Here is a 14,633-nt window from a genome sequence, read left to right as displayed (position 1 = left end):
GCTATAAAGGAGCATGTGGTATCACCTGCCTTGAGAGGGCCGCTACTGCTCTGCACAGGCACTGTGCTTTGTGCTGAATTCATGCCTGGGATGAGTGTAGAGGGTAGCCGAGATTTAAATATGGCCAACATGGCTGGAGTACATGTTTATTGTTCTTGCCTAAGCAGTGTTCCTCTTACTTTCATTTGGTCTTAGAAACACTCTTCTCTGTAAAGCCCATTACACAAGGGTCAATGCAAAACTTGGCCCTGATCAATTAGTGCACCCCGTTTTCCTGCTTTGGTGATTGGATCTTGGGTGAACATATGGTCAGCCAGGCTAGAGTTCTCCCAGGACCTTGGGATAGATGCACTTTCCCACTGGGGGTGTGAGACTGCTGGCAGGATGGTAGGCAGCAGTGACTGGGAGCCATTGGTACCCTACGGTGCCCCGACTGAGAATCAGACCCAATGGAATCAGCGGAGAGAACATGGCATGGAGAGAAAGAGAACTATGGCATTTTCCTTGGAGACCTGGCTTCAGTCCCGCCTAAAACCGCATCAAACACTTGAAATTTACAAATAAAGTGAGCCCCAAATTCCATTTTCAGTGCCACTTTCCCTTTTCAAATGACTTGTCATTTGCCATCAGAAGAATCCTCTTAAAAAAGGACTTTGGGGTTTTAGATGCTTAGTTGTAGGCTATTTCTGATTGCCTGCTAAAATGAACTCATAGAGTATTGGTTCGCACTAACTAGACTACCATGTCCAGGAAGGTGACCAACGTGACTTAATTGGTGAAAATCACACACAGCATTGGGCTGGGTTTTGGGCACCAGACTGCAGGAGGGAGTTGATCAGCCAGGAGTGTCTGGAGGAGAATGGCCAGGGTGCTGAGGGAACTCAAGCCCACAGCATCTGAGAAATGGGTGAGAGAACCATGGCTGTCTGGAGAGGGAAAGCATGGCAGGCAGGAAAGGTGACTTCAAGCAGGGATTCACATAGAAGAAGATGTCCTCTTGCTCTGGCACAAGAGCCGGGGCAATGGGAAGAAGACTGCTTGGACCCTAGTCTCAGCTGAGTGCAAGACCCAGCTTTCCAAAACTCAGCATGGGCCACAGGGCTGCCCAAGAATGCAGTGAGTTTGAGGACAGTGGGAAAACCACTTGGCAAGAATGTAGTTGAAAGATTTCTGAGACTGGTTTACCTTCAGGGCACTTCCCCGGAGATTGTAAAATTCTATAAAAAAGTCAAGCTATTGGCTCTTTCTTTAATTGAGATTCGTTGGCCGCTAGCTGGGAACAAGTTGCCTGCTTAATATTTTTGGCCTAATCAAAGGTTGGCCTTGATTCTAAATGTTTTTAAATCACCCCTTCAGTGGCCAAGTGAACTGAAGGGAGGGTCTTGCCCCAAAAAACTAAAACAGAATGAGTTGGACTTTCTACCATTCTTCATAGCCCTTGCTCTTCCAAATCACACTTAGCTGTTTTGACTTTCCAGTGTTTTCCATGGGTGAGGGGACCATGGCCATGGTGAGGTGGGCTGACCTGAGATTTCACCTGGAGAAGGCAGGATGAAGCTAGTGGGAACTATAGCAGCCTAAAACACTCAGTTTTGTTGTTGTCGTCGTTGTTGTTGTTTTCATGGGAACCCTCTTCTTCCTGAACTATCAAATACTCCCACGGGAAATTCAAGTCCAGTGAGAATTGAGACTTTGATTCATAAGTGTGATGCCAGTGCCTGGCTCAGGGCTTGACACATAGCAGGAACTCAAGAAGTAGTCATTGAATGAAAGCATGAAGGGTTTTTGTTTTGTTTTGTTTTTTTAAGTTTTAGTTTTAGTTCTATCCACATCATTGCAAATGGCAAGATTTCATTTTTCCCTTGATGGTTGAGTAGTATTCCATTGTATATATATACCACATCTTCTTAATCCATTCATCTATCAATGGACATCTCAGCTCTTTCCATAGTTTGGCTATTGTGGACCTTGCTGCTATAAACATTGGTGTGCAGGTGCCCCTTTGGATCACTACATTTATATCTTTGGGGTAAATACCCAGTAGTGCAATTGCTGGGTCATAGGGTAGCTCTATTTTCAACTTTTTGAGGAACTTCCATACTGTGTACCAGACTGACTGCACCAGCTTGCATTCCCATCAATAGTCTAAGAGGGTTCCCCTTTCTCCACATCCCCGCCAGAATCTGTCGTTTCCTGACTTGTTAGTTTTAGCCATTCTGACTGCTGTGATGTGGTATCTCATTGTGGTTTTGATTTGTATTTCCCAGAGGACAGTGATGTGGAACATTTTTTCACATGTCTGTTGGTCATTTGTATGTCTTCCTTGGAGAAAGGTCTGTTCATGTCTTCCTCCCATTTCTTGATTGGATTATTTGTTCTTTGGGTGTTGAGTTTGATAAGTTCTTTATAGTGGGTACTAGCCTTTATCTGATATGTCATTTGCAAATATCTTCTTCCATTCTGTCGATTATCTTTTGGTTTTGTTGACTGTTTCCTTTACTGTGCAAAAGTTTCTTATCTTGATGAAGTCCCAATAGTTCCCTTTTGCCTTTGTTTCCCTCGCCTTTGGAGATGTGTCTAGCAAGACATTGCTTCAGCTGAAGTCAAAGAGATTGCTGCCTATGTTCTCCTCTAGGATTTGGATGGATTCCTGTCTCACATTTAGGTCCTCCATCCATTTTGAGTTTATTTTTGTGTATGGTCTAAGGAAATGGTCCAGTTTCATTCTTCTGCATGTGGCTATCCAATTTTCCCAGCACCATTTGTTGAAGAGACTGTCTTTTTTCCATTGGATAAGCTTTGCTGTTTGGTCAAAGATTAGTTGACCATAGAGTTGAGGGTACAATTCTGGGTTCTCTGTTGTGTTCCAGTGATCTAGGTGTCTGTTTTAGTGCCAATACCATGCTGCCTTGATGATTATAGCTTTGTAATAGAGCTTGAAGTTCAGAATTGTGATGCCTCTTGCTTTGGTTTTCCTTTTCAATATTCCTTTGGCTATTTTGGTTTTTTTTTTTCTGGTTCCATATACATTTTAGGATTGTTTGTTCCAGCTCTGTGAAAAATGCTGACTATATTTTGATAGGGATTGCATTGAACTTATCGATTGCTCTAGGAAGCATAGACATTTTAACAATATTTGTTCTTCCAATCCATAAGGATGGAATGTTTTCCTTTTCTTTGTGCTTTCCTCAATTTCATTCCTAAGTGTTCTATAGTTTTCAGAGTCCAGATCTTTTACCTCTTTGGTGAGGTTTATTTCCAGGTATCATATGACTTTTAGTGCAATTGTAAATGGGATCGATTCCTTGATTTCTCTTTTTCTGCCTCATTGTTAGTATATAGAAATGCAACTGCTTCTGCGCACTGAATTTATATCCTGAGACTTTGCTGAATTGCTGTATCAGTTCTAGCAATTTTCCGGTGGAGTCCTTTGGGTTTTCTACATACAGTATCATGCCATCTGGGAAGAGTGAAAGCTTGACTTCTTCTTTGCCAATTTGAATGCTTTTTATTTCTTTTTATTGTCTGATTGCTGAGACTAGGACTTCCGGTACTATGTTGAACAACAGTGGTGAGTGGACATCCCTGTTGTGTTCCTGACCTTATGTGAAAAGCTCTCAGTTTTTCCCCACTGAGGATAATATTCGTTGTGGGCTTTTCATATATGGCTTTTGTGATATTGAGGTATGTTCCCTCTACCCCTACACTGCAGAGTTTTAATCAAGAAAGGATGCTGTATTTTGTCAAATGCTTTTTCTGCATCTATTGAGAGGATGATATGGTTCTTGTCCTTTCTTTTATTAATGTGTATATCACATTGTTTGATTTGCAGATGTTGAACCACTCTTGCAGGCCAGGAATAAATCCCACTTGGTCGTGGTGAATAATCCTTTCAATGTACTGTTGGATCCTATTGGCTAGTATCTTGGTGAGAAATTTTGTATCCATGTTCAACAGGGATATTGGTCTGTAATTCTCCTTCTCAGTGGGATCTTTGTCTGGTTTTAGAATCAAGGTAATGCTGCCTCATAGAAGTTTTCCTTCCATTTCTATTTTTTGAAACAGCTTCTGAAGAATAGGTATTAATTCTTCTTTACATGTTTGGTAGAATTCTGCTGGGAGTCCATCTGACCACGGACTCCTGTTTGTTGGGAGACTTTTGATTACTGTTTCAATTTCCTTGCTGGTTATAGGTCTGTTCCGGTTTTCTATTTCTTCCTGTTTCAGTTGTGGTAGTTTATATGTTTCTAGGAATGCATCCATTTCTTCCAGATTGCCTCATTTGTTGGCATATAATTGCTCATAATATTCTCTTAGAATTGTTTGTATCTCTTTAGTGTTGGTTGTGATCTCTCTTCCTTCATTTGTGATTTTGTTTATTTGGGTCCTTTCTCTTTTCCTTTTGATAAGTCTGGCTAGGCTGTATTGATCTTATTAATTCTTTCAAAGAACCAGCTCCTAGCTTGGTTGATCAGTTCTCCTGGTTTTTTGATTTCTATATCATTGATATCTGCTCTAATCTTTATTATTTCTCTTCTCCTGCTGGATTTAGGCTTTATTTGCTGTTCTTAGGTTGTGTATTTGAGACTTTCTTTGTTTCATGAGGAAGGCCTCTACTGCTATATACTTCCCTCTTAGGACCGCCTTCGTTGGATCCCAAAGGTTCTGAACTGTTGTGTTTTCATTTTCATTTGCTTCCATGTATTTTTAAAATTCTTCCTTAATTTTCTGGTTGACCCATTCGTTTTTTAGTAGGATGTTCTTTAACTTCCATGTATTTGTGTTCCTTCCAATTTTTTCTTATGGTTGGCTTCAAGTTTTGAAGCACTGTGGTCTGAAAATATGCATGGTATAAACTCTATCTTTTTGTACCAGTTGAGACCTGATTTGTGAACCAGTGTGTGATCTCTTCTGGAGAATGTGATATGTGCACTCGAGAGGAATGTGTTTCCTGCTGCTTTAGGATGAAATGCTCTGAATATATCTGTGAAGTCCATCTGGTCCAGTGTGTTATTCAAACCCCTTGTTTCCTTGTTGATCTTCTGCTTAGATGATCTGTCCATTGCTGTGAGTGGGGTGTTCAAGTCTCCTACTATTACTGTATTATTATCAATGAATTTCTTTAATTTTGTTATTAATTGGTTTCTATATTTGGCTGCTTCCATGTTAGGTACATAAATAGTTACACTTGTTAGATCTTCTTGTTGGATAGACCCTTTTATTATGATATTGTGTCCTTCTTCATCTCTTAATATAGTCTTTGGTTTGAAATCTAGTTTGTCTGATAGAAGGATGGCTACACTGACTTTCTTTTGATGTCCATTGGCATGATAAGTGGTTCTCTATCCCCTCACTTTCATTCTGGAGATGTCTTTGGGTCTAAAATGAGTCTCTTGTAGCAGCATATCGATAGGTCTTGTTTTGTTTTGTTCTGATATCCTATGTCTTTTGATTGGAGCATTTAGTCCATTAACATTCAGAGTAACTATTGAACGATATTAATTTAGTGCCATTGTATTACCTGTAAAGTCACTGTTCCTATAGATTCTCTGTTCCTTTCTGGTCTTTGTTACTTTTGGGCTCTCTCCCCGCTCAAAGGATCCCCTGTGATAGTTATTGCAGGGCTGGTTTAGTGTTCACAAATTCCTTTAGTTTTTGTTTGTCCTGGAAACTCTTTACCTCTCTTTTTATTCCGATTGACAGCCTTGCTGGATAAAGTATTCTTGACTGCATATTTTTGCTGTTTAGCACCTTGAATATATCATGTAAGTCCTTTCTGGCCTGCCAGGTCCTGTAGACAGTTCTGCTGCCAGCCTTATGCTACCCTTGTAGCTTAAGGACCTCTTGTCCTAAGCTGCTTTCAGGATTTTCTCTTTATCTGTGAAATTTGCAGGCTTCACTATTATATGCTGATGTGTTGACCTACTTTTATTGATTTTTGAGGGGGGTTCTCTGTGTCTCCTGGTCTTGAATGCCTATTTCCTTTCCCAGAGTAGGGATGTTCTCAGCTATTTGTTCAAAGAAACCTTCTGCCCCTCTGTCCTTCTCTTCATCTTCTGGGACCCCTATAATCCAGATATTATTTCACTTTATGGAATTGCCGAGTTCTCCAAGTCTCCCTTTGTTATCCAATAGTAGTCTTTCTCTCTTCTTTTCAGCTTCCTTATTTTCCATCATTTTATCTCTTTTATCACTGACTTTCTCTGCTGCCTCATTTATCTTCATTTTTATAACCTCCACTTGGGACTGCATCTCTTACTAGCATTTTCAATATTGGCCTGACTAGATTTTAAATTTTATTTGTACAGTAAGGGATTCTCTAGTATCTTCTATGCTTTTTTCAAGTATCTTTATAATCATTGTTTTAAATTCTATTCAGACATCTTATATCCATATTGATTAAATCCCTGGCAGTGAGTACTACCTCCTGTTCTTTCTTTGGGGTAAAGTTCTCCATTTTGTCAATTTGTCCAGAAAAGAATAGAATAAAGAAAAGAGAAAAGACAACAATAACAACAATGACAACAGAAAAAACAAAACAAACCAGAAAAAAAAACATCAAACAAGAAACAAAACAATACAAAACAGAAAAGTAGCTCCTGGGTGTGTTTTGGGGTGCTTGTTATAAGAAACTAGATCCCAAAATAGGAAAAAAAGAAAAACTCGTATATATACAAAAATAAAATAAAATGGAATGAAATCTTCAAAAATAAAAAATATATAACATATGTAAAAATTAAAAAAGATAAAAAGAATTCAAAAAAATCAGGAAAAAATTAGAAAATAGCTGAATAAATAATAGTGAAAGACTAAAGAACAACAACAACAAAACCAAAAAACAAAACACGAATGCTATACACTGTTTTCCCCAAGAGTTGAAGCTTTGCAGACTTCTATTGTCAGTAATCTTGGTGGGAACCAGTTGTTTGTGTTGGTCTTCTGAGCCAGTTGGTTGTGCTGGGGTAAGGGCCCAAAAAGGAGTGAAAGAAAAACTCATGTATATATACAGAAAAACAAAATAAAATAAAAGAATAAAATAAAATAAAATATTTATTGCTCTGATTCTCAGGTACTCTTGCCCTTGTGGAAATGCGCCTCACTTGCCAGGGTGCTGGGCTCTGTGTAAGTGGCTCCAGATTATGCTATGTGGCCCTTTTTTGCTTCCTAAAGGGTTTCAGCACCGATGGGGGGGATGAATATGGTGGTGCCCCACTCTCAGTCCTGGAAATGAACATTTTTGTCCCCCATTCTTCAGTGAGCCCTCACAGAAAAGCAGTCAATCCCTCTTGTCTCCCTGGTTTCTGTCCGAACTCTGTGTTTACCTGGCCTGCGACTGAGCGTTTTTATCTGAAGTACGCAACTGAGTTTCAAGGTTTAAATTTTACAGACTCCTGGGGTACAGACCTGCACTGTTCCTCCTGGGGGAGGGAGGTGGTCTCCCTGTGCTTCTGCCTTTTGTTGGGCCCCTGCTTGGAGAGTGGTCGTTCGACCGGGCAGCAGTTCACAATTTATGGCAACAGAGAGCAGAAAGCCGACACCTAGATTCACTGTTTTTAGCCAGCTTCCCTGCTCCTATGCCTGGGAACTCTGCTGTACTCAGGAATCCTGTTCTTCTTATGACCCTGGGGACCCTGAGACTGCACTGTCCCACCTGGGATTCCACCCCATTTTGCCACCTGAGCACCTTTAAGCCAGGGACGTCCCCCACTGTAGCAGACTTCTACAAGTTCTGATTTTGCCCCCCACTGCTTATAATACTTTGTGGTAGCCTCCTTAAGCTGGCTCCCTCCCCTCCACTGTAACCTCTGATCTATCACCCCAGATTCAAGTCTCCACATGCACCTCCTACCTTTCAAAAAGTGTAAGTCTCCACACCGCCTACCTTCCAAAAGCTTTTCTATTTGTAGAATTGCAGTGTTTCTTTTCTCAGACCTCTGATTGATTTCGCAGGTGTTCAGAATGTTTTGATAACTATCTAGCCATATTTGAGGGACCCGACGAACTTAGGGTCACCTACTGCCCTGACATCTTAACTCCTCCCTTGCAATTTTAGATTTTTAAAAATGCTGTGCGGTCTTCCATTATATGAGTTTACCACGATTCATTTATTCTTTTTCCACTGGTGGACATTTGTGTTGTTTTCAGTCTTTTTCTTTTTAATATCAATGAATAGAGTGGTATGAACATTCTTGTACTTACATTTTGGCAGACATGTGGACACATTTTTCCTGTGTTCTTTTGGGAGTAGAATTGCTGGGTATGCAAGTTCTAGCTGTTTCACATCCTTGGGAACATTTCAAATTGTCAGTCTTTTAATTTTGCCATTTCAGTGGATGTGCTATTTCATTATGGTTTTAATTTACATTTCCTTAATGAGTTGAGTATATTTTCATGTGCTTATTGGCTACTTAACATCTTCTTTGATAAAATATCTTTTCAAGTATTTGCCCATTTTGGGGGGGAACCCTTTCCTTAAAGAAAGCTAGATTGAGGGGGTTATGTTCTCTCAAACAAGCAAAGAGAGAGAGATACACAGATACATGATTCTTAACAGTCAGGGTTAGATCACAAGACTCTTCGTAGGTGACACAGAATCAGGATTTATGCTAGGCAATAGTGAGAAACCCATGGAAGGCCGTAGAATCTGGGTCTGGCAGGCCTGGCAAGTTGGCAGGAAAACTGACCATGAAGTGACCAAGAGGAAGGGGAAGACTGGCACACAGAGGGACAACCTGGAGCCCACGAAGACAAACAAATCATGGTAGTCTTTTGTCCCTTGAACGTCAATAACACAGGCAATGAGTAGAAGAGGCTGGCACCCTTCACCACAGGGCTATTGCATATTCCACCTGACCCAGGATCCTAAGAGGACAAGGGGACAGAGAGAAAGCAGGTTAGGGACATGTGTGGGCTTCACAGTGCCTTTTGCCCCATGTTACCCTGCAGGAGTACCAGCTACTTCTTAGTTCCTCTGACAGCATCCCTAACCTGTATTTTATTTTATTTTATTTTATTTTATTTTATTTTATTTTATTTTATTTTATTTTATTTTATTTTATTTTATTTATTTTTTATTAAGTAGGCTCCACACTGGTTGTGAGCCAATGCGGGGCTTGAACTCATGACCCTGAGATCAAGACCTGAGCGGAGATCAAGAGTTGAACCCTTAATCGACTAAATCATCAAGGGTCCCCACATCCCTAGCCTGTATTTAAAAAAAAAAAATTAAGAAAAACAATTTAGGTGATACAAAAAAACCTAACATTTCATGAAATGGATAGTTTCTTTTTGCAGAACTGCAAAATGGGGCAAAGACAAGAAGGTTTTATAGGGTAAAGTATAAAGAAGAAGGAAAAAACAAATAGGAAATGCTTGACTGGCTTGTTTGGAGTGAGAAGGCCCAGCGTTGGCTTGGAAGTTGAGGACTGGCTGACTGAATATACTGCGTTTCAGGTTAGGGAGATGAAAGTTATCCAAGTTTCTCACTTGCTTATGGGGCACCCAGGGCAGGAGTGGCTCCATCTTGGGCCTAGAAATTTATTTCAAGCCCTGGAACCCCATAGGAGGGGAATTCTGGGATGCATGGATCCAGCATGGCTAAATTGTCAGGGTACAAAATCACCAGAGAGCCTGTCTTTGCTGGCGAGGAAAAGGACTAAAGGAAGGTAATATTTATGGAACACATTTTGGGCCAGGTACTGTGCTAAGTCGTGAACTTGATAGGAGTTAGTAAGGAGCTGCGTGCACCAGGTGTCAGGAAAGCAATGGAATAGGGTGGGGCTGTGACAGCCTCTTTACACCCAGCTTTTGGTCATGCATCACATCCCCAAAGCCCAGGGAGGTATCAGTGAACCCTGAGATGCCCTGCCCTGGTGTGGGTTACTTGGGGGCCACCTGGACACCAGAAGTGGCAGAAGCAGAGGCAGAAGGTGTGAGCTGCTGTGACCCTAACAGACTGAGGGGATTTTACTGTACTTCAGTAGTTGTAAATGGTTTGAAACTACACGTGTCATTGATCAGGAATTGTTCCATCATTTTTTTAAACATTTTATTTTTAAAAATAATCTCTACACCCAACATGGGGCTTGAATTTACAACCCCCTGAGATTAAGAGTCACGTGCTCTACCAAATGAGCCAGCCAGGTGCCCCATTGTTTCATCATTTTTGTTAACCGCTGTATGTTATGTTTAAACATAGCATACATAAATATGTTTGGATGGGTAGTCTTTGAAGTAATCATTTACATTTTTTTCTTGCTGTATTTTTGCTTTTCCTTTGCCCCACCCCTTTCCCTTCATGGAGAAAGAACAGATACTGTTTTTGTTTTTCCTAGGAAGAGTATTGCAGCAAGGCTGAAAGCAGAAGTTGCCTGCAAAACATTTTCTTTTCTGTCTTTTGTGATTTTAAACTGAAGGGGAGCAGAACATACCACCCCCAAATATGCCTCTTTGGCATAAGGATTATTTTAGGCTGATTATTTTTTTTAAAAACAGCAGGCATGAGAGAAGCTTTGAAAACCAAGCAGAAGTTACCCTTTTGTAGGAGACATTTACATGTATAAGGGAAATCTCCATTTGTAAGGGTGTCTCCCTCTCTGTACTAGGAAGACAGGGGTGACTCTGAGTCTCTGAAAACTGTTCCCAATGAAGGCAAGGACTTTTCGTGGTCACCTCCCATAACTGGTCTCCCCCTACCTACATCTTGTCTTTAGCTGGAGATGTTATTTAAGGGCATGGCTTGGGCCATTTAGAGAGTTACTTGGTTTTCTTGGGTCTCTCCCAAGCACACGGGGTGGGGGGGTTGGCAGGTTACTAAATTTTTGTTTTTCTCTCATTAACCTGCCTTTTTATTACAAAAGTGTCTTAGCCAAGAACCTAGAAGGGTGGAGGGAAAATTATGTTTCCTCCTGCACAAAACCTACACCCATAGAGGAGTCAAATTTGTGCATTCTGGAGCAGTGGGGATGGCAGGATCCCAAACAGGTTAATATGTATGTAGATGGGGACATGGCCAACCTCACAACAGACCCCATGAGGTAGGAATTATTATCTCTGGTTTACAGACTGAAATCTGAGACAGTCTGATGTGCAGAGTAAATGAGGAAATGTGCCTATGAAATTGAAAAATATCCCCCAAATACAGGACAGATCCTTGTTTCCTGGAGCTGTGCTCATCCATGGATTCTGGTCCTAAGTATTTATCCAGACTGGGACTCTCACTTTCCCAGCAGAAACTGCAATGCAAGTTTCTCTTTCTTACTTCCTCCTCTCCATTTCTAATTTAAATTAAAAAGTACAAAGAGTAGTAAGGATCATTTTGGATAGCTTAAGTTTCATCTAAATGTTATGCATGAGATCAAAGTAACAGAATTATGTTCTCTGGTTCATATATATTTTGTGGTCAGTTGGAGCGCTCAGAATCTTTTTTTTTTTTTTTTCAACATTTGTTCATTGTGGTGTCTAAATGTGGTGTCTCTCCTGATGGGACGGGGACTCCCAAATGTGGGGCGATGATTGGGGTAGAAGCTGGTGACACTGGCAGTGAAAGAATTCACCTGAGGCAGAACAAAGGAGATAGGAATTTATTAAATATACTGCAAGAGAGTGGTGGACAGGACAGAGGAGGAGAGGCTGTCTGCATGGAGGCAGTGGGCGGGGCTGTTTTCTTTTAGCGGGGGAGGGGCAGTAATAGAAGGAGAGAGAGAAGCTTAAGCAGGCTGTGCTCTGCATGGAGCCCCATGAGGAGCTGGACCTCACAACCCTGAGATCATGACGTGAGCCAAAAATCAAGAGTCAGGAGCCTAACCAACTGAGCCACCCAGATGCCCCACGGGTAGGGGATTCTGTTTGTAAAGTGGGACAATGAGGTGGTATGGTGAAGTGTGGAATTTCCCTTTTTTGGTAATTGCACCTGGTTGTAAGTAGCCTATTGGTTAGTTAGGGCTTATGGATGCTTTGAGCTGGGGGTCATCTGGTGGACCTGTGTGTATTCAGCCAGGCGGTGGCTGAGGGCCCTTTCTGTATTCCATTGCTCAAGCCTGTTTGCCTAAAAGCAGCCTCTACACTCGTGTTTGCCCTTTCTATTTTTGTCTCTTTAGATGACTGGTCTTCTATGGAGTAAGTATTGTTGGTATATAATCAACACCAGATAAACCGTAGTGGATTTATACTGAGAATTTTTCTCACATCCCACTCCTTGAAACCAATTTCGGCTGATTTTCACCCAATCTGGTGATATTCTACCTCAATATTATTTACTTGTCTATCCCAATAGTAGGCTCCATGCATTCCCCAAATATCTCTTGAGTTCTTAGTGAGGGTCAGGCATAGTTCCGTGTAATGGGAATACACATTCTCCACCATTTTGAGCAAAACAAAGTCCTGGTCTTCTGAGCTGCAGTGAGGGTCCTTGGAGGGTATGTAATAGATTGCTAATGGGCAGGGTAAAGCTGACATATAATTATGTTGAATTTTACAGAGAAACATATACCTAAATGCCTCCAACTCTCCCATTGCCATGATGTGTGTGTGTGTGTGTGTGTGTGTGTGTGTGTAGGGGTATGAGAGGGAACAGTTGAAATGGAAAACAAATATAGGGAGGACCAAGTGCAGGGATAGATTCCTTCTATGGCTGTTTTCTAGAAATAGAGATAGAGACTTGCAGTTTCTAGTTATGAACTAAAGAAGACAAGGAAGGTCAATGCAAGATTAAGATTCATCATAAATGATAAAATCTGAGGTTAAGGGGCACCTGGGTGGCACAGCGGTTAAGCGTCTGCCTTTGGCTCAGGGCGTGATCCCGGCGTTATGGGATCGAGCCCTACATCAGGCTCCTTCGCTATGAGCCTGCTTCTTCCTCTCCCACTCCCCCTGCTTGTGTTCCCTCTCTCGCTGGCTGTCTCTATCTCTGTCAAATAAAAAAAAAAAAAATTGAGGTCAAGATTTTAAAACTCAGCTCTCCATTTAAAAGGGTTAAGTTATACACAAAGAAATCATGCAGAATTGAAATAGAAAAATAAATTGTTTTGTGGTCTTAGAAAAAAACATTTCCTTCTTCACTGTCCATGGGCAGTTTCTTGTTTCGAAGGAAAAAGTCATTTCTCTTTCTGCCCCAAGAGGGCAAGAACACAGTTTCTCCAACCCCATAGCATCTGAGCTGCTATTTGTGTGGTATGCATTATGCACATGAAATATAAACTAATATATGCTTGTCACATTCTGATAACCGGTATTAAACACTTAGCTCACTACTCATTTAATAAAAGTTTACCCTAGTAGCCAGATTTAAAGTTGTCTTTGCAGTCTGGGACCTGGGCATTCTCAACTGGTGCCAGGACATGCCTGGCCTAGAACTGATGCTATCCACTAAGTTTGCTGGGGCTGAGCTTGACCTAATGGGATTTCAAAGCTACTGTAGGTAGGTGGCAGTATGGTTCAATTCCCCACTTTATATGTAGCCAGTAAGGAATTTTAAACCCATCTCTTTGTGGTCTGGGGACAAGCTACTAAATCTTTTATAGCCTCAACTTTCTCATCTGTGAAATGGGAAAGTATTGACTGCCCCAGTCATTGTGAGTATTAAATAAGACCATCTACTTAGTAGGGGACTTGACACAATAAATGGTAGCTATTATATTACATATGAGGACTGATCAAATTCTACATAGCAATTACCATGATAGTGGAAGAGAGCAGAGAGCTCTATAAAGAAAGCGAATTAAGCTAACATTTCACTAACCAAAATGTTACTGACAAATTATTCATAGGTTTCAAAAGATTCTCTTCTCTGACATTATGGAAGTTGAAAATTAATTAGCTGCACCTCTCACAGATCCTGCCTGAGACCCCAGGTTAGTATATTTTGGCATGTCTGCAGGGGGTTTAATTTGGGCAGCAGGTAATTATCTAATTTTGGCGACTGTAATAAAATTGGGTTAAAATGCCATATGCTAGGGTAGGACCGAAACTCCTTGGCTGTTACTTCTGGAGGACAAAACGCATATTGTCTGCCCTCAGGCGGAGTTCAAGTCCTAAAGGGCCTTCAGAGGAGAGATGGAGGTCCTTCAAGGAGAAAGGGTCGTAACCGGAAAATTCCAGCTGACTTTCCAGTATGGAGCCATTGCCCTTACAAAGGGCAGGGACTCCTTAAGGGGGGAACCACATGGGGTCAGAAAGAGCCCGGTGGGTCTTGCTCAGGAAGGATTCATCTGTTCCTCTACGTGTTCTGCGGCCCTACCGTGTGTCTCTGGACTGGTGCTGCCCATTGGGCGCACGTAGTCCGCGAGGTAACGGGCGCACGGAATAAGTCGACCTCCTCTCCCGAGATCGTCCTTAGCCAGCCGGGGCAAGCCGGCTTCTCCAGGCGCGCCAGCCAGCCCTCTGTCGGCACTTGGAGTTCCCTGTCCGGCCGGCGGTGGGCGCGCGCCCCACGAGGCCCGAGCCGGCTGCCGTGTGCTGAGCCGGCCGGCCCCACCGAGCATTGGGGTCCCGCGGCCTCGGCGCCCACACGCCCCCAGCTCCGTGCAAGCAGCCCGCAGAGGTTGGTGCGGCTCGTGCACTCGGGGTCGAGCCCGGCCCACCCGCCGGCAGCACTGCGGCCCCCACCGCCCCCGCGGCCCAGGCCGCACGCCGGG

Source organism: Ailuropoda melanoleuca, chromosome 14 (genome assembly GCF_002007445.2).
Source record: "Ailuropoda melanoleuca isolate Jingjing chromosome 14, ASM200744v2, whole genome shotgun sequence".
NCBI classification, from domain to species: Eukaryota; Metazoa; Chordata; class Mammalia; order Carnivora; family Ursidae; genus Ailuropoda; species Ailuropoda melanoleuca.
This window is presented reverse-complemented; position numbering follows the sequence as displayed.